Raw genomic sequence first — 21737 nt, 5'->3', positions numbered from 1 at the left:
ATATATATATATCTATATATATATATATATACAGAGAGAGAGAGAGAGAGAGAGAGAGAGAGAGAGGAGGGACGGTTTCCATCTCAAAGAGAACGACATACTAAGGCAAAGAGCAAGTAGATGCAAGTTCAATGACTAAGGAACAATGTGAATAGGTTGCAATTTCCTGAAATCAATGATGCAAAACGGCATTAATAGGACTTGGAAAATATTAGGGAGACTTGCAAGACTTTATGATGGTCTAATACAAATTAAATAACTACCAAAGGAAAATCTGATTAACTTGATGGGTTCGGTTCATTTAAGTTAATATTTACATCAACTTCCTTCTTGATACAACTAAATTATTGAGTTGTTTAACTAATAAACAATTAGAATATGTCGTTGTAATCTATTATATGGAGTTTGTATGAAACTCCACAAAAAATATCAAATCAATAGAATCGAGTGATTTTTCAGCAAGTCTAAAAATTCCGATTATGAAAATTGTTCCTGTAAGTAACAGAAATGCGTTTAGAAGTATAAAAACAACAACAAAAAATCAACGATAAATATCCTATAATTTATTCTCACACCTTGATCTCCACATACGTCAAACCTAATGTTACCCTGCTTATAATAGAAATAAAATATATATTATACAGCTCAATTAACGATAAACTTGTAGGGAATTCATGTAGAAAATTCTTGATATTATTCCAGAAAACTTTTATCATCCCTCGACAGCACAAAAGAAACCCCATCCATCACAGATAAAGATCAAATTAATGGGGAGAAAAAAAAAATGTGTCATGGTGGAGTTCACAACTCGCGAAATAAAAGAGACGGAAATCACAGACTCCATCACAAATACATAAAGTTACGCGTCGTCGCAAATACGCGGATTATACACGCATAGTAAAGTTATAAATAAATTCCTTTTTTGTGGGTAACACAACGGAGAAGAAATATTAAGGGTTCCATAACAGCGCTGTAGGAGACCCACGAGAATGTCTGGGTGGATATTGCAGATCCGTTTCTCGTATTTGCAGTTATACATGAAAGTAACTTGTCACGTTTATGGTCACTGGTATTATTGGAATAATTGTAGGCAGATATCCGTACAGGTATACACAGACAACAAGCTGCACACACACACACACACACACACACACGAAAATACTGTTCGATGGACAAATCGAGCGTTGTTTTTCGAGTTTATTCAAAAAAATATTTCATCAATAGACATAAATACTCTTTTAGAAAAAAATGGCAGAGAGAGAGAGAGAGAGAGAGAGATGAGAGAGAGAGAGAGAGAGAGAGAGGTGGAAAGACCCAGATAAGACCCTGCGTACATTAATTAAAAACTTTTAACTTCGTTTCACCTTATCGAGTTAAAAAGGCGTTTGGGACTTTTTTTTTTTTTTTTTTTTTTTTTTGGTCGTCGCTCTTCATGGATGGATCCCCAACCGAGGCGAAGAGACTCGATTTCCCGGAGATGTGTAAATACGAGATAAAATGTGGAATGTTAACTAAAAATGGAAAACAAATTTGGTCTTGGTTTTCTTAAATTTTTCTATTGACGTCGGCATTTGGATTTATTTTTTGTCCTTATTCACATCACCTGCGAAATGAAATAAATGAAAATATGTTTTCTTACAATTTTCTTAAATGAAGGAACCTTGAAAGTAATCAAGAGAAGCAACTTATTTTCTCAAATCCCTCGAAAAGCAAATTAATTTACGATTTAATGACATCAATTTGAGAGGTCAAAGAATTTTTATTTCACAAAAATTAGTCGCCAAAAAAAAAGCCTAAGATGAAAATAGAGATTTTCTTCCTCGCTTAGAATAATACAAAAAATAATCAGGCATCAACAATCACGTTGCAAGATATTATGGCGTTTAGTTCCTGAATTTGCATCAATTCTATTAATAGATTACGTGCAAGGCAATATATTACTTACTATGAATGATATATATATAACATAAAACCTTACCGTAAATTACAGACTATTAAGAAACACCCAGAACTAAATATCACTATTAAAATCAAGTGTAATGGAGACCAAAAATACTTCAATCACACAAAAGATGAAAAGCACCACTTTTCTGCAAGAATAGAATTCGTATCTCAATAATTTAAATCTACAAGGAAGAGAATGTCACCATTATAAAGACTAAAGTTCGAGCTTTTAACTTTCTCCATTTAGACGTTTCGTCTCTAAGAGAGAACAAGATCCCGACTCATTAAGTTCCTCTGATTCATCACTCAAGTTTCAGAACCGAAAGAAAGCTCTCAACTGCCCATAAAGACCATTTAACCGAGGGCTCCTGTACCGTTCGCGCCCCAGAAACCTCTGCACGAGGCCATTTTGGCCAGTCATGTGACCATAACGTCGCACGAATCCCGAAGAGATTAACGGGAGCCATTATTGGGCTTTAAGCCGCCCGTCCACTGACCCTATTTCGCCTTCATGAGGGACCGTTACGGCGCCGTTCCTGGCATTGCTGCGGGCACGTAACCCACAAGTCCGACGAGGAACTTGACTTTGCTCGAGAGGAAGAAGGCAAAACTAGAGAGAAAAATGTCAAGGGATAAATATCTATGCGATATGAAAGATTCATATGGCAACTTCGGATGAGTTCCTTCACGACGTGTAGTTCAGTATATCTTAGTTCAACCAGACCACTGAGCTGATGAACAGCTCTCCTAGGGCTGGCCAGAAGGATTAGAAATTTTTTTCACGTGGCTGGGAACCAGTTGGTCACCTAGCAACGGGACTACAGCTTATCGTGGGATCCGAACCAACATTACCTCGATAAATGAATTTCTATCACCAGAAATAAATTTCTCTGATTCCGCGTTGGCCGAACCGATAATCGAACTTCGGACCACCGGATTGGTAGCCGAGCACGAAAACCACTCGTCCAACGAGGAACTTACGACGTGTAGTACTGAAATGCATGAGGATGATGGATGCAACAGGAACCGAGTTCAATCCTAACTGAATGAATTGTGACGGGAAAATAACCTCCTAAGATTTAGAAATCACGTGCCAATCATAAGACTTATATACACAGGATGGTAATTAACATCATATGTATCAGCCCAACATATGTAAGGAAGAATAATGACAATTCTAATTATGGAATTAATACAAAACCCCCGAAAAGTGATTGAAATGACTACCATATAAAAAAGGGTAGAGAAAATCCAAATGGAAATAATGGCAAGAGAGAAGAGACCTTATTTTGAGTATATTCAGTACTCTAAAAATAATAAGAGAAAAAATACCACATCGTCCTCATTTTAAAAGTCCAGACTGATCCTCCTCCTCCTCCTCCTCCTCCTCCTCCTCAGAGCTCCGTCTGCCATTTTATGGTCCTCTCAATTTCGGAGATTTTCGTGAAAGAGTTTCGAAAAGCAGGAATGAATAGGAGGAAGGAAGACCGGGAAGGAGTGGAAAACGGCAGGTGAGGCTGGAGGAGGCAAAGGATGGGAAAAGAGAGAGAGAGAGAGAGAGAGAGAGAGAGAGAGAGAGATATGGTTTGCAACATGAGGGAGTGAGGGGTATGAGTTGATTTTAACCGCCCGACCTAAAAACAGTGCAGTGTGTGGGAGTACGGGGGCCGGGAGGGAGTTGAGGTTGAGTTTTGTATTAATAAACGTGTTTCTCATCATTCTCATATTTTTTCTCATTCCTTGATCCTTTTTCAACGTTGGAATGTGGAGGAGAGGTTCTCAGTGCGTAAGTTTAATGAGGGAAATGTGGAAAGCTTATAGTAAACGATAAATTTACGAATGCAATAATTACTCTGCGTCAATACCTATAGATGTTAACATACCAAGAATATGAAATGAGGTACAATAAAAATAATATTTAAAACAAAAACCAGCAATTCTACAATTTAAGAATACAAAAATAATGTCAATAGGCATTATTATGCTAAGAAAGTTACTTAAAATACATTCGCCGCTGAAAAAATGGGATATCCTGAAGACTCGTTTGTACTTATAAGGAATACAGTACATTCTGTATACAAGGGTAGTACCATATATTTATATAAAAAAAACACTCAAAATAGTAGTTAATAATCGCAACCCAAATGCTAATCATGAAGAGAAAAATAAAAACAAGCAAAATACTACAGTAGACTCACATCAACCGTGCATCTAATGTCTAGGCCAGTCCCTTACGACGCTCCTGATTGGCTATTCATAAGCCAATCACAGGGCTGGAAACTCTCAAGTATCTCGAGTGTTCACATAGGTAGGATCTATGTTCCACCTCTCCTAATGGATACGTCTTTGAAAAGTATCCCTCAGGAGAGGTGGAACAAACACCCTGTCTCTGTGAACTCTTGAGAGAGACTGAATTTCCAGCCCTGTGATCGACTTATCAACAGCCGATCAGGTGCGTCGTAAGGGACTAGTCCAGACAGCAAATGCACGGTTGATGTGACTCAGCTATAGCAATTAACTGAAGTCTATCAGCAGCGATAACAACGAAGAAGCCACGAAAAGAGAGCAGAGATAACGGAAGTCCGAAACTCCGAAGTCTTGAAACGATAGTAATAAAAATAGCTGGCTTAATGCAGCGTGCAATTAATAAGCGCAGAAAAATCATCGTCTTGAAACGGAGGAAATTTATGGCCGTCATTTTTCTTATTTCATTCGATGAGGGAAAAAGTAGTGCTACTGACAGTGAAATAATTTCATAAGATTTTTAGCTTTCTGCTGCAATAAAAAGAAACGCTACTTTTGTATGCAACAACAATAAAAAAAATTCTTTGAAAACAAAATAATGTATCAGGGACGAAAGGAATTGACATATTGTAACAGTTACCACTGATATATCTTGACTTTTAGCTTGATGTACAACACAGTGATAAAACCAGTATTAACGTTTGGATAAGAAACATGGTTCTAAGAAGAAAAGAGGAAGTAAAGCTTGAGAGAACAGAGATGAGAATGCTGAGTGGATTATGGAAATATTGCTTGCTTGAGATGAGGAAATGATTGAAATAAGACGAGGGAAGTTCAGTCAAGATTACAGAGGTGATGGATGACGAGCCACTGATAGCATCATCTTCAACATCATAATTATTCTGAAGATGATCATTTTTGCTGCCTTAAGTGAACAGAGTAAAGTCATCTGTTAGTTAGCTTTGTAATTTTATTATTATGCTTAACTTCCATAGCAAGAAATTTTTATAATCACGATTTTGAGAATCATTGAAGAGCAAAACGAGTAGGCCAATACACAAAATATAACAATATTATTACTTCTGCTACAACTACCGTTGTGGCCTTGATCACTATCATCCCAGTTTTATTATTATTATTATTTTTTTTTTTTTTTTTTTTTTTTTTTTTTTGGTTTTTTTTTTTTCCTCTATCACAGTCCTCCAATTCGACTGGGTGGTTTATAGTGTGGGTTTCCGGGTTGCATCCTGCCTCCTTAGGAGTCCATCACTCTTCTTACTATGTGTGCCGTTTCTAGGATCACACTCTTCTGCATGAGTCCTGGAGCTACTTCAGCCTCTAGTTTTTCTAGATTCCTTTTCAGGGATCTTGGGATCGTGTCTAGTGCTCCTATGATTATGGGTACGATTTCCACTGGCATATCCCATACCTTCTTAGTTTCTATTTTCAGATCTTGATACTTATCCAATTTTTCCCTCTCTTTCTCTTCAACTCTGGTGTCCCATGGTATTGCGACATCAATGAGTGATACTTTCTTCTTGACCTTGTCAATCAACGTCACGTCTGGTCTGTTTGCACGTATCACCCTATCCGTTCTGATACCATAGTCCCAGAGGATCTTTGCCTGATCGTTTTCTATCACTCCTTCAGGTTGGTGCTCGTACCACTTATTACTGCAAGGTAGCTGATGTTTCTTGCACAGGCTCCAGTGGAGGGCTTTTGCTACTGAATCATGCCTCTTTTTGTACTGGTTCTGTGCAAGTGCCGGGCATTCACTTACTATGTGGTTTATGGTTTCACTTTTCGTATTGCACTTCCTACATATGGGAGAGATGTTATTTCCGTCTATCGTACTTTGAACATATCTGGTTCTTAGGGCCTGATCTTGTGCCGCTGTTATCATTCCTTCAGTTTCCTTCTTTAGCTCTCCCCTCTGTAGCCATTGCAATTGTCATCGCTGGCTAGTTCTTTAGTCTGTCTCATGTATTTTTGTCCGTGCATTGGTTTGTTGTGCCAGTCCTCTGTTCTTTCTGTCTTTCTCCTGTCTCTGTATATTTCTGGTCTTCGTCTGCTTTTATTAGTCCTTCTTCCATGCACTCTTTAGCCACTCGTCTTCACTGGTTTTCAGATATTGCCCCAGTGCTCTGTTTTCGATGTTGACGCAGTCTTCTATACTTTAGTAGTCCTCTCCCTCCTTCCTTTTCGTGTTATGTATAGTCTGTCCGTATTTGCTCTTGGGTGTAGTGCTTTGTGTATTGTCATATGTTTCCTGGTTTTTCTGATCTATGCTGCGGAGTTCTGCCTTCGTCCATCCACTATTCTGCGCTGTATCTGATTACTGGCACTGCCCATGTGTTTATGGCTTTTATCATATTTCCGGCGTTGAGTATTATTATTATTATTACTTATTATTATTATTATTATTATTATTATTATTATTATTGTTGATTATTATTATTATTATTAGCTTCTTACACTTACAAAGACTAAACGTCGATAAGCTGTGAATAATCAGTGAAATTCCCTCTACCGATAAATCACTGCAATTAGGTCAACCTCAAGAAAATCAATTAAAAATTAAGATGTATTGTTATTGTAGACAATAACAATATTAAAAATCAAACGCCCTTTCTCCCTCTTCAAAGGCGCATTTCTATAAAAACTGAAGTAGGAAATAAATGTGATTTTTGCGGAGTGAATCTACTGGGGACAATGGCAAGGGGGAAAATGCGCAGAGAGAGAGAGAGGAGAGAGAGAGAGGAGAGAGAGAGAGAGAGAGAAGAGAGAATTACTGACTGGTGTTACCCTGACGGCGTGAGGTCGATCTTGTCCCGGGTAATCTAGTTGTTAGTTATAATTATGATTATTTATTTCTGTCTTTTTCCCTCCCTCCACCCCAAGCTAAGCTGTGAGCAACCACAGTCGACTAACAACCAGTACCATAAATACCTCCTGGAGTCAACCGTAGCATACTGGATATTTTTATGAAGACAAACATACTTTCCCATCGCTCGTTGGGCCTTGAAGATCTAGAGAGAGAGAGAGAGAGAGAGAGAGAGAGAGAGAGAGAGAGAGAGGGGGGTGTATGGGGGGGGGGGGGTTGTTCGAGGCGAGAGACAGATAGGACCTTAAGTAAATTAATTAGGAACTTTTAATGTCGTTAACCTTATCAAGTTAAAAGGCGATATGGGTGAATTTTTAATGGGGTCTTTTTTCTTCTTTCCTCATTTAGAATTTTTAATGAACTTCTGAAATCTCGCGCATCTGGGACTAGATAGACGTAGGAAGCGTGAAGAAAGACAAGTCTTGGTCGGCAATAGTTTTCGTAACAAATGTATGATGTAATAAATAGATTTAGCAAAGTTATAAACACTGTATCCGCGTACTAAAATATTATGTTGTAGGAAGCCCACTAAAATACAAACTTTCAATTTTATCCAAATTTTAGGTGGGGGCTTCCTACAATATAATAAAGATGTATGTGCAGGTATTTGAAAGGCGTTAAGAGGCTTAGTAATATTCGGATAATAATAATAATTTTTCATATCGTAATACATTTTGCTTTATCTGTGTTAAAAGAGAGAGTTGATTAAAAATAGATACTTTGGAGAGAGAGAGAGAGAGAGAGAGAGAGAGAGAGAGAGAGAGAGAGAGAGAGAATACCACGGGTCCGCCATGATAAACTAACACTAATACTTAGCAGCAGAAAGATTAAGCCAGACTGATGCTGGCACGGGCTCTTGCTTTTCAGCAGCCCGTAAAGGCTAATACTTACAAATACTAGCAAGCAATCTATCTAAACGGGCGTCTTCCCGCTCCCCCCTCCCCCCTGCACAACAGCAGTATTCGCGGTTTCTTGGCGCCTTTGAGAGGGAGGCGATCACAGCCAACATTGCTGAGCTGGATTTGAAAGAGCATCCATCTCTCAACCGGGTGAGGTCATTCGCAGGTCAAGATCGGTACAAATATCACCACCGACCAGGTGGGGGAAAGAGGTGAAGGTATAAACGAAGTGAGTTCATACTGAATATGGGTCGTAAGACCTTCGGTAATTTCATTTCAACTTCAGACAATTTCAGTGATAACAGATTACTGGATAAAAGAAAAAAGTACATATGGGGAAAGAAGGGTCAATTATGTAGAACTTAATACACAGAGTAATTCTATGTCGGTTCAGTAATGGGAGAGAAATGATATATAAGTGGAGAAGGACATACTTCAGAGACGAAAACATCATTATAATAAATAAGCACAAGAAAATATAAGGAGAAAAATTTTATCGTGTGTAACTTCATAAAAGAAATCTTGCCAATCCTTCAGAAGGATTGGCTCGTCTGCATTCGTACATAGAAGATATTCTAACACATTCTAGCCCAATGTCACACCACCAGAATCGATTATGTGAACAGGTCAATTAAAATCCATATCGATTTTATTTACCTGGGATGTATGTATGTATGTATGTATGTATGTATGTGCATGAGTATAAATCCCTGATACTTTCTAATATCCTATCACTATAAATTTCATAGGAAACATTTGAACTATCTTCAGTTTGGTTGCTGTGCAAAACGGCTGACAAACATAGCATCCTTAGTCTCATCCAGACGTGGGTCCTGCTCTTATCATACAGCTGCTGTATTTCGCTTCCTAGAAGTATAGGATCATCATGAGGATAAAAAATTACGATTTTTTGTTCTAATCTAATAAGCAAACTGAACAGGATATCAATAGTATAATGAAAACTTCATTGCCATCATTTCCACCAGAGATACATGGAAAAGCTTTTCAGGAGTCATTGTAGGAAAACATAGAAAAACAGAAATAAAGAAATGTTAATAAACCAGTATGATGAAAAAGAACGTTTTTATCTTTCTCTATAGGCCAGAATATTTGGGAATACTGTAAGAGTTAACGGTCGGAACACAGAACATAGAAAAAACTTTCTATGGCAGATAATAAAACGCGAAGTGTTTGAAAGCCTTCAAAAAGGATCAATATTTTTCTAACATAGCACGAATCATAATAACAGGAAATGGCAACAGGATGAAGATACGAATTTCCGAAAAAAATATATGTATTATTATTGGAATACAGAGAAAACTGTAGTCATATTTCCACTGACCTAATTCCTAATGTGGCTTCCCCCTCCCCCCCCCCCCCCCCCCCCCCCCTCTCTCTCTCTCTTCTTCTTTTTCTTCTTCTTCTCCAGACTTTTTTACCACATGCTTTATGATATAAGGACGAATTATAACCAACTCACACACACACACACACTCCTACCAACGATGTCTACCGGAAAATCTTTGATATTTGAAGAAACAACAAGACATTCTTCTTTATTCTTCATTGCCGCCCACACTTTACAATGTCTCTCTTGTCATGAAGGAAATGAATAAAAAAATGGATAAGAATCTGAAAGTCTCCAAAAGCAAAAGAGAAACATTCATTTTCTAGGTATATTTGACAAACGACGAAACCAATATTTCAAGAGAGTTTAGCACTTCAACACCTGTATTCCATCCTCATCCATCTTGTTAAGAGTATACTAATATACAGGAATCCCTGGCTTAGATTTACATGAGTGTGCAGGCCTAAATCTTCGCATGTCTATGGCTCTACACCTACTGACCTGTAATTTACAGGACAGGGATCGAGAGCTGCAATAGAATTTATGAGTGGATGACATCCTGTGACGTCAGAACAGGAACAGGATCTATAGTGACAGACCAGTCTGATTTCAGTGAAATATCAAAAAGCGTATATCTCAAACAACGTCAAGTTTTCAATGTCACGCTTCAAACAAAAAGTTGTGCAGGATTTTTTTTTCAACCACTCTTCAGACATGCATCTAAGAACGAACATCATCTGAAAAACACTATAAGACCATGAACTTTTTTTTTCTGTTCCAGCTTCATATAAATAGAGAGATTGAGGAAGTTCAAATCCCATTTGCAATTGTATCCAACGCGCGACGACGGAAAAGTGTTTTTGATGCTGAATTCAGTCTTTCAGTCTTTCTGAAAAACATCATCTGCATAATGTTTCCGATTTGGTGTGTTATGATCTCGGCGCCTTCATGATATTAACACCCGACAATCGAGTGGAGGAGAGGAACACTTTCCAAGTCGTCTGGGAGGCGAAAACTCTGATATTTTGGAGGATTATGGATACGAATAGCACAACACTCTGACGTAAGAAGGCGAGTGAAAGCCGGGATCTTGAACAAGTGCTTTCGTAATTTGTTCTACATTTGCAGCAACCTACGTAAACACTTGTACAAAGTCCCGGTTGTCACTCACCTTCTTACGTGGATTTTGTGAGTGAGTGTGAGTGTGTGTGTGTGTGTGTGTGTGTGTGTGTGTGTGTTCAGTCTTACGAAAGTTCAAGTTTAACCGTAACGCCGTATTTCAACGTCAGTTAACAACAAGCAGAAAGAACTTCCTCTCATATTCATCAAAATAATTTTTAACATTTTTCACCTCGTGAAGGTATTGTGATGAAATTCTGGCTAAAATGAAACATGAAGTGACTGTTAATCCTTCCGTCTAGCGAATTAACACATCGTTACGACGACACATTGAGTCTCGTATCTCGGGAAAAAAGGACTAAGCAAATATTTATACAGGATTCTTTCAATGGATATTTCTTATCTCTGTTTTAATTAGGACTTAAAGGCACAAAAATGAAAAGGGCTAACTGAATTAAATGACGTTATCCTTGTGGTCATTATGACTTACGTGTACATATTTACATACTATGACATACGATAAGACGTATGCATCACACATACATATGTACAAGACACATAAACAATATATATATATATATATATATATATATATATATATATATATATATCAATTCAAGCTACAAATGTCCTTTAATATCTAAATTCACTTTACCTCCCAACTGATATATTTTCATATATGTACCGAAGGGGAATTTTTTTTTTTTTTTTTTTTTTTTAGTTGATATAATTTCGTCACCCCATGGGATCGAACCACCGTCCAAGTGGACGGGAACGAAATCAGGACAGTCAGTGACCGCTATCCAATCAGCCAACAGAGACGCTATAAGTTCATATCGATTCTAAACCTTACAAATCACCCTCGATCTGGGTGCTTTCGTAATTAGAATCGATATGAAACCCCGTCTACCATGTGGCCAATTCGAGCGTTTGACAGCACGTAGCCTTTTGTTATGAATAATTATCACATCGAACCGTGATCCTTTTATTTATATATCATTCAAGCTACAAATGTCCTTTATATCTAAATTCACTTTACCTCCCAAATGATATATTTTCATATATGTACCGAAGGGAATTTTTTTTTTTTTTTTAGTTGATAATAATTTCGTCACCCCATGGGATCGAACCACCGTCCAAGTGGACGGGAACGAAATCAGGACAGTCAGTGACGCTATCCAATCAGCCAACAGACGCTATAGTTCATATCGATTCTAACCTTACAATCACCCTCGATCTGGGTGCTTTCGTAATTAGAATCGATATGAAACCCCGTCTACCATGTTGGCCAATTCGAGCGTTTGACAGCACGTACCTTTTGTTATGAATAATTATCACATCGAACCGTGATCCATTTATATATCAATTCAAGCTACAAATGTCCTTTAATATCTAAATTCACTTTACTCCCAAATGATATATTTTCATATATGTACCGAAGGGGAATTTTTTTTTTTTAGTTGATAATAATTTCGTCACCCCATGGGATCGAACCACCGTCCAAGTGGACGGGAACGAAATCAGGACAGTCCATGACGCTATCCAATCAGCCACAGAGACGCTATAAGTTCATACGATTCTACCTATCACCCTCGATCTGGGTGCTCGAATTGATCGATTATAAATGAACGCTTTACATGTTTGCACATCGAGCCGTAACAAAGCATCTGGGTTGTAAAACTTTCGTAATTAGAATCGACTATGAAACGTCCTACCATGTTGCAATTCCGCGTGAACAGCCCCACCTTGGCCAATTCGAGCGTTTGACCAGCACGTAGCCTTTTGTTATGAATAATTATCACAATCCCCGTGAATCCATTTATATATCAATTCAAGCTACAAATTCCTTTAATATCTAAAGATTCCACTTTATCCCAATGACAATTATTTTTAATTGTACGAAGGGGAATTTTTTTTTTTTAGTTGTTAATAATTTCGTACAAATGGGATCGAACCCAACCGTCCAATGGACGGGAACTCAATCAGGACAGTTCATTGACGCTTTATCCAATCCCAAAGCCCAACAAGACGCTATAAGTTTCATATCGATTCTACCTTATCATCAAACCCTCGATCTGGGTACCTTTCGTATTAAAATATTGAAACCCCCGTTTTTTTTTTTCTACCCTGTTGGCCCAATTCGAAGCGTTTGACACACGTTTACCCTTTGTTATGAATAATTATCACATGGGAACCGTGGATCCGTTTATATATCCAATTCAAGCTACCAAATGTCCTTTAATTACCTAAATTCACGTTTCCTCCCAAATTGGATATATTTTCTTATGGTAACCGAAAGGGGAATTTTTTTTTTTAGTTGTAATAATTTCGGTCACCCCATTGTCGAACCACCGTCCAAGTTGGACGGGAACAAATCAGGACGTCCCAAGTGATGCTATCCAATCAGCCAACAGAGACGCTATAAGTTCATATCGATTCTAACCTTACAAATCACCCTCGATCTGGGTGCTTTCGTAATTAGAATCGATATGAAAACCCCCCCCGTCTACCATGTTGGCCAATTCGAGCGTTTGAACAGCACACGTAGCCTTTGTTATGAATAATTATCACTCGAACCGTGATCCATTTATATATCAATTCAAGCTACAAATGTCCTTTAATAATCTAAATTCACTTTACCTCCCAAAATGATATATTTTCATATATGTACCGAAGGGGAATTTTTTTTTTTAGTTGATAATAATTTCGTCACCCCATGGGATCGAACCACCGTCCAAGTGGACGGGACGAAATCAGGACAGTCAGTGATGCTAATCCAATCAGCCAACAGAGACGCTATAAGTTCATATCGATTCTAACCTTACAAATCACCCACCCTCGATCTGGGTGCTTTCGTAATTAGAATCGATATGAAACCCCGTCTACCATGTGGCCAATTCGAGCGTTTGACAGCACGTAGCCTTTTGTTATGATAATTATCACATCGAACCGTGATCCATTTATATATCAATTCAAGCTACAAATGTCCTTTAATATCTAAATTCACGTACCTCCCAAAATGATATATTTTCATATATGTACCTGAAGGGGAATTTTTTTTTTTTTTTTGCCTTTTTTAGTTGATAATAATTTCTCGTCACCCCATGGGATCGAACACCGTCCAAGTGGACGGGAAGGACGAAATCAGGACAGTGTCAGTGACGCTGATCCAATCAGCCAACAAGAGACGCTATAAGTTTATCATATCGATTCTAACCTTACAAATCACCTCGATCTGGGTGCTTTCGTAATAGAATCGATATGAAACCCCGTCTACCATGTGGCCAATTCGAGCGTTTGACAGCACGTAGCCTTTTGTTATGAATAATTATCCACATCGAACCGTGATCCATTTTAAATATCAATTCAAGCTACAAATGTCCTTTAATATCTAAATTCACTTTACCTCCAAATGATATATTTTCATATATGTACCGAAGGGGAATTTTTTTTTTAGTTAATAATAATTTCGTCATATCGATTCTAATTACGAAAGCACCCAGATCGAGGGTGATTGTAAGGTTAGAATCGATATGAACTTATAGCGTCTCTGTTGGCTGATTGGATAGCGTCACTGACTGTCCTGATTTCGTTCCCGTCCACTTGGACGGTGGTTCGATCCCATGGGGTGACGAAATTATTATCAACTAAAAAAAAAAATCCCCCTTCCCCTTCGGATACATATATGAAATATATCATTTGGGAGGTAAAGTGAATTTAGATATTAAAGGACATTTGTAGCTTGAATTGATATATAAAAAAAAAAAAAAAAAAAAAAAATGGATCACGGTTCGATGTGTAAATTATTCATAACAAAGGCTACGTGCTGTCCAAACGCTCGAATTGGCCAACATGGTAGACGGGGTTTCATATCGATTCTAATTACGAAAGCACCCAGATCGAGGGTGATTTGTAAGGTTAGAATCGATATGAACTTATAGCGTCTCTGTTGGCTGATTGGATAGCGTCACTGACTGTCCTGATTTCGTTACCCCGTCCACTTGGACGGTGGTTCGATCCCATGGGGTGACGAAATTATTATCAACTAAAAAAAAAAATTCCCCTTCGGTTACATATGAAAAGATATCATTTGGGAGGTAAAGTGAATTTAGATATTAAAGGACATTTGTAGCTTGAATTGATATATAAATGGATCACGGTCGATGTGATAATTATTCATAACAAAAGGCTACGTGCTGTCAAACGCTTCGAATTGGCCAACATGGTAGACGGGGTTTCATATCGATTCTAATTACGAAAGCACCCAGATCGAGGGTGATTTGTAAGGTTAGAATCGATATGAACTTATAGCGTCTCTGTTGGCTGATTGGATAGCGTCACTGACTGTCCTGATTTCGTTCCCGTTCCACTTGGACGGTGGTTTTCGATCCCATGGGGGGTGACGAAATTATTATCAACTAAAAAAAAAAAAAATTCCCCTTCGGTACATATATGAAAATAATACCATTTTGGGAGGTAAAGTGAATTTTAGATATTAAAGGACATTTGTAGCTTGAATTGATATATAAATGGGGATCACCCCCCCCCCCCCCCCGTTCGATGTGATAATTATTCATAACAAAAGGCTACGTGCTGTCAAACGCCTCGAATTGGCCAACATGGTAGACGGTTTGGGGTTTCATATCGATTCTAATTACGAAAGCACCAGATCGAGGGTGATTTGTAAGGTTAGAATCGATATGAACTTATAGCGTCTCTGTTGGCTGATTGGATAGCGTCACTGACTGTCCTGATTTCGTTCCCGTCCACTTGGGACGGTGGTTCGATCCCATGGGGTGACGAAATTATTTATCAACTAAAAAAAAAAAACCCCCAAAAAATTTCCCCTTCGGTACATATATGAAAATATATCATTTGGGAGGTAAAGTGAATTTAGATATTAAAGGACATTTGTAGCTTGAATTGATATATAAATGGATCACGGTTCGATGTGATAATTATTCATAACAAAAGGCTACGTGCGTCAAACGCTCGAATTGGCCAACATGGTAGACGGGGTTTCATATCGATTCTAATTAACGAAAGCACCCAGATCGAGGGGTGATTTGTAAGGTTAGAATCGATATGAACTTATCGCGTCTCTGTTGGCTGATTGGATAGCGTCACTGACTGTCCTGATTTCGTTCCCGTCCACTTGGACGGTGGTTCGATCCCATGGGGTGACGAAATTATTATCAACTAAAAAAAAAAATTCCCCTTCGGTACATATATGAAAAAATATCATTTGGGAGGTAAAGTGAATTTAGATATTAAGGACATTTGTAGCTTGAATTGATATATAAATGGATCACGGTTCGATGTGATAATTATTCATAACAAAAAGGCTACGTGCTGTCAAACGCTCGAATTGGCCAACATGGTAGACGGGGTTTCATATCGATAATAATTCGAAAGCACACCCAGATCGAGGGGTGATTTGTAAGGTTAGAATCGATATGAAACTTATAGCGTCTCTGTTGGGCTGATTGGATAGCGTCACTGACTGTCTGATTTCGTTCCCGTCCACTTGGGACGGTGGTTCGATCCCATGGGGGTGACGAAATTAAATTATCAATAAAAAAAAAAAATTCCCCTTCCGTAACCATAGAAATATACATTTGGGAGGTAAAAGTGAATTTAGATATTAAAGGCATTTTAGCTTGAAAAAAAAAAATTGATATATAAAGGATCACGGTTCGATTGTGATAATATTCATAAACAAAAGGCTAGTGCTGTCAAACGCTGGGAAATTGGCCCAAACATGGTAGACGGGGTTTATATCGATTCTAATACGAAAGCACCCAAGATCGGGGTGTTTGTAGGTTAGAATCGATATGAACTTATAGCGTCTCTGTGGGCCGATTGGATAGCGTCACTGACTGTCCTGATTTCGTTCCCGTCCCACTTGGAGGGGGGTTCGACCCATGGGGGGACGGAAATTATATCACTTAAAAAAAAAAAATTCCCCTTCGGGTACATATATGAAAATATATCATTTTGAGGTTTTAAAGAATTTAGATATTAAAGGACATTTGTAGTTGAATTGAATATAACAAAGGATCCACCGGTTCGAGTGATAATTATTCATAACAAAAAGGCTACGTGCGCAACGCTCGAATGGCCAACATGGTAGACGGGGTTTCATATCGATTCTAATTACGAAAGCACCCATCGTGATTTCGTAGGTTAGATTTCGATATAAACTTATAGGCTTCTCTGTTGGCTGATTGAATAAGCGTCACTGACCTGTCCTGATTTCGTTCCCGTCCACTTGGACGGTGGTTCGATCCCATGGGTGGACGAAATTATTATCAACTAAAAAAAAAAATTCCCCTTCGGTACATTAATGAAAATATAATCGGGAGGTAGTGTAAAGGAATTTAAAGGACATTTAACATTGATTTGAATTAATATAAACTGATCCAACGGTTCGATGGTTATAATTATTCAAACAAAAGGCTTACGTGCCTGTCAAACTCCGATTTGGCCAACCGGATGGTTGACGGGGTTCATATCGATTCCCTAATTACGGGGAAAGCACCCAATCGAGGGTGATTTGTTAAGGGTTAAATCGATATGAAACTTATTAGGTCTCTGTTTGGCTGAATTGGGATAGCGTCACTTGACCCCTTGTCGGATTTCGTTTTCCCGTCCACTTGGACGGTGGTTCGTCCCATGGGGTGACGAAATTATTAATCAAAAAAAAAACTAAAAAAAAAAATTCCCCCCGGTACATATATATATCATTTGGGAGGTAAAGTGAATTTAGATATTAAAGGACATTTGTAGCTTGAATTGATATATACATGGATCACGGTTCGATGTGATAATTATTCATATATATATATATATATATATATATATATATTATATATATATCTATATATATATATATATATATTGTAACGACGATCGTCATGGTGACGAGGTAAACTTTTGTTGTGGTGTGAGTGACAGCTGCCAGACAGGTTTTGGATGGCGACCCAAGAGGTTCTGGGAACCTTCGGCTGATAAGCCAACAGCAGCATGGCAGTATTGGGGTAGCTGGAAGTCATTTGTGACTTCAACGGGAGGATTGACTTCGACGGGAGGTATGAGGACCGTCTATCGTCTGTTTTGTATAATGGCTTCTTGTGTTAGCAGTATGGACAGGCTAGTACCTGGTCACTTCCTCGGGAGGATGAGGACCTCGCCTTTGTGTATGTGATAGATTCTTCAGTAGCATCCAGATTTGTCGGTTTTTGTATGCTACGTTGGTGTTATGTATCTGTAACATATTGTGCAGATCATAAGTTATGCTGCTTATTTAAGTGATCATTATTGTTACTGTTTGTGCTGTCTGTATGTAATGTCTGTGTTTTAATTTAATTTTGGTGTTTAATGTTATTTAGTGCCGAGCAAGTGCATGGCTCTCAATCTGATAATGATGTTGATTTACATCATTATATTTATTGTGGTGTCGAGCAAGTGTATGGCTCTAATTAGTGCAATGTTCACTTCTAATTTGTTTCTTGGCTTATTAATGGTTTTTATTTTGATAATTGATAATTATGTATTTTCGCCACCCAAAACCTGGTCTCAATTGTACATTTCTAAATTAACCTGTAAATAAATAATTTCTAAGGTTATTTTTGTCTTGTTCAGTCCTCCTCCTTGATTTGTCTTGCCTTTCCTCAGTCATTCCAGACCAATTTCTTGATTTTATTTTTAACCTGTTGGTCTCTAATAACGAGATCAACAATATATATTTATATATATATATATATATATATATATATATCATATATATATCTATAAATATATATATATATATATATATATATATATATATATATATATATATATATATAGTGTGTGTGTGTGTGTGTAACGAGTCTATATCGTTAAAAAATATTTTTAGTTGAAATTTCGGAACTAGATTACTTAGGGTCCATTCATTACGTTATTAACAATTGAGGACGTCAATAACTTCATTTGTGGTGAGTCTGTTTAGAAAAACTATATAGCGGTTGATTTATGTTAAAACTTGCAGTAGGGGCGAAGTAATATATTATGGTCTGGGAAATGTGGTACAAGGGTTAGTGAACTCTGTAGTAGACGGAATCTCTCTCTCTCTCTCTCTCTCTCTCTCTCTCTCTCTCTCTCCCTTAGTATGTGCGAGTACTTTTAACTACTCCGAAATTCATTGCCCAGAAAAGCTTAGAATCAACTTCCCACTCCAAACCTAAAAGGAAATGCTTTGTATTTCACACCCGTCGCTCCATTACATTCTCTGGATAAATTAGAAGGGCCAGTGGAACCACTGGTTCCAGTTACTAATGGTACAAACGCTGAAACAAAGAAAAAAAAATTAATCCTATGGTAATCCACCTCCATTCGTCTTGTCGGAAGACAAACACATTAATCTAATAATCTTTTCGCCTTCATGAACAAATAATAATAATAATAATAATAATAAACAACACAATGAACACTAAATGATCTAGTTAAAGGAAAAACTAATTTATTTAAAAAGGAAACATGAAAGATCCAGTTCAATAAAAGTAGACAAATAAATAATAAAATGTAAAATAACTTCCCACCATAACACAGAATCTGCAACGGAGAAAGAAGCGCATCCCTGAGGGATCCCATCCTAGAGTCCAGGACCTGATCCAGCGCCAATGATGTCTCCGTAGAACTGACATTCTGTCAGGGGATTCCCCTTCCATGTAGAACACATTACAGAATGTTAAGCGGGGCCCCTTCTGGAGAGAGAGAGAGAGAGAGAGAGAGAGAGAGAGAGAGATGAGAGAGAGAGAGAGAGGCACATTAGCAGATGAACTTGCAAGGATATGAAGTGATCTGTGTGTGAGAATGAAACCAAGGGTTATTTTGATTAACCAGTATTGCTGTAATTACACTAGTGTTAACTCTTTATTTATCTCATGTCTAAATTAAAACATCATCTCTCTCTCTCTCTCTCTCAGGTTCTATGCAGTCATACATAGACGATACTCGAGTATACACAATGCAATTTCGTTTGTTATGATGAAACAATAAACGCCATTCAAAATAGTGCCAACTACTGATCCTCTTCTCCCTTCGCCTTACTTACGGGCGATAAAATGCCGACTATCCGTATTAGAGATGCATTTTGTTTTCGAGAAAACAAAAATTAAGTTGAAAAAAAGCGAAAATAGATTTGCTCGTCTGTTTTGTCTGCTTCTCCAACACATTATTCATATTTGCATTGGTGAGTGAGCTGGAAAAAAAAAGTGTTTAATAAAGTATTGGTAGAAATTCAATATCGATAGTCAACAAATTCCGAAAATCCTAAGCGATGACCTCTGTATTGACCGATTTAAAGAGAGAGAGAGAGAGCGAGAGAGAGAGAGAGAGAGAGAGAGAGAGAGAGAGAGAGAGAAGAAGAATAAGGAGGCTCGATAATCATGAATTATTGTTTCCTCACGATAAGCAAACCCATAAGAATTGAACGTAATGATTCAGTCCTTTTTATGTGCAATGAAAATGATTGTAGCTTCGTAATAACCTGAGCGTGAAATTACAAAAATGATTTTGGTGACGTTGCTCTCTGGACCAAATATATTTTTGTTTCAGAAATGAGGTGGGATTAATTATGCAAATAGGCCGTAATCCCCTCATTATTATTCCCAAGGCAGAGAGAAAGTGTCAACCTGGCATGAATATTATTCAAACTGGGCCTTAAAAAAAAAAAAAAAAAAAAAAAAAAAAAAAAAAAAAAAAAAAACACTGCAGTCTGAAAGATCACATTTTCCCTTCTAACACTCAGGTATGACCAACGTAAAAAGAGTTTCAGCCAGGTCATTTAAACAAGGAAAAATGGAAATGAGGCTGCTGCTATTTCCCAGCATTGCATTGTTTCAAAAAGTACGTTTTTGAATTCTGCATAAAATTCTCACATATATGCAGACGTGGAGAGTAAAAGTCTAAATACACAATAAATAGTAAAAACATTTGCATCAAAATGTTCAATCACATTCAAAAAGATGAAATAAAGTAAAAATATGCCGCATTCAAAAGTTATAACAACGGATGTAGTACAGTAAGTTCCAGAAGTGAAGCGACAAATCTCAGAATTGATCGTACTTCTATAGAAACTCATGGGGTTGCCAGTTAGTATATTTTATTCCAATTATTGTCTTCCTATTTATCTGATAATACGTATCAGTGATTAACTGTATAAGCGCACAAAGTATTTCCCCAGTGAATGATCAATGTTAGTTCAGTAATTGTTTATTATTATATTAAAAAAAAAAATTCCCCAAAGAAACATCTGCGGCTTCCAAAGTGTGATATGAAGTGTTCGCCATAGAGTGGCAGCAGGAACCGTGTGCATATGCATTGGCCTAATATTTGTAAATTAACTTCTACTTTTATAGCGTATATCGAAAGTTATTATGATTTCTTTTGATAAAGCACAGAGAAGTTTAGCATCTGATTAAATGAAATATAAATAAGACAAGTTGGTGATAAAAAAAAAAAAAAAAAAAAAAAAAAAACGAAATCCAAGTTATGTGCGCGTTAGCGTTGGTACATGGTTAGGCCTATTTCAAGAATCAAGGAAATATATTTTCCAGCTTGTTAGTTTATAATTTCATGGAATTTCTCGATTGTGCAAATTTTTAATTTTTGCATGCGGAATTGCGTTCAGGGTCGCACCAAACAAGTATTTTCGTAGGTTTCCACTTTTTTTCAGTGCATAAGTGAGACTATTCTTGTCCATACGATCCGGAGTGTGAATATGCTTGGCGAGCATTATTTTAATTCGAGTATCCCCTGTTATGCTCTCTCTCTCTCGCTCTCTTCCTCTCTCTCTCATCTCTCTCTCTCTCTCTCTCTCTCTCTCTCTCAGGACGTTGTTATCTATCAGGATAACCAGGAGGCCTGTTTTAAGAATCGAGCACTAGGCCTATTGGTCATGCTCGGGTGCTTCTTTATATATATATATATGGATAGTATATATATATATATATATATATATATATATATATATATATATCCCACTCCCAAAAACTCATAAATTTCTGTTATTGCAATTATACTTGACTGGATCGAACTGATTACTGGTTGTCAGTGGAAATATGAATTTGGGTGATATCACTCCCTTATGATACGCCCACTTACGCAAATACAGTCTTTAAATTTCACGGTTGGGATATGATTCGAAGATTTGAGGTAATAGGTTGAAAGTGAAAAAGGTGGAGTTAGTATTGTGGGTAGAGGTAGAGGTAGAGGGGAAGGGGTTGTGGGGTCTGTCGTCTCCCTACTTAACCAG

The sequence above is a fragment of the Macrobrachium nipponense genome, chromosome 26 (genome assembly GCF_015104395.2).
Source record: "Macrobrachium nipponense isolate FS-2020 chromosome 26, ASM1510439v2, whole genome shotgun sequence".
In the NCBI taxonomy this organism is placed as follows: domain Eukaryota; kingdom Metazoa; phylum Arthropoda; class Malacostraca; order Decapoda; family Palaemonidae; genus Macrobrachium; species Macrobrachium nipponense.
The sequence above is the reverse complement of the archived record's forward strand: the minus strand, read 5'-3'. Positions refer to the sequence as shown.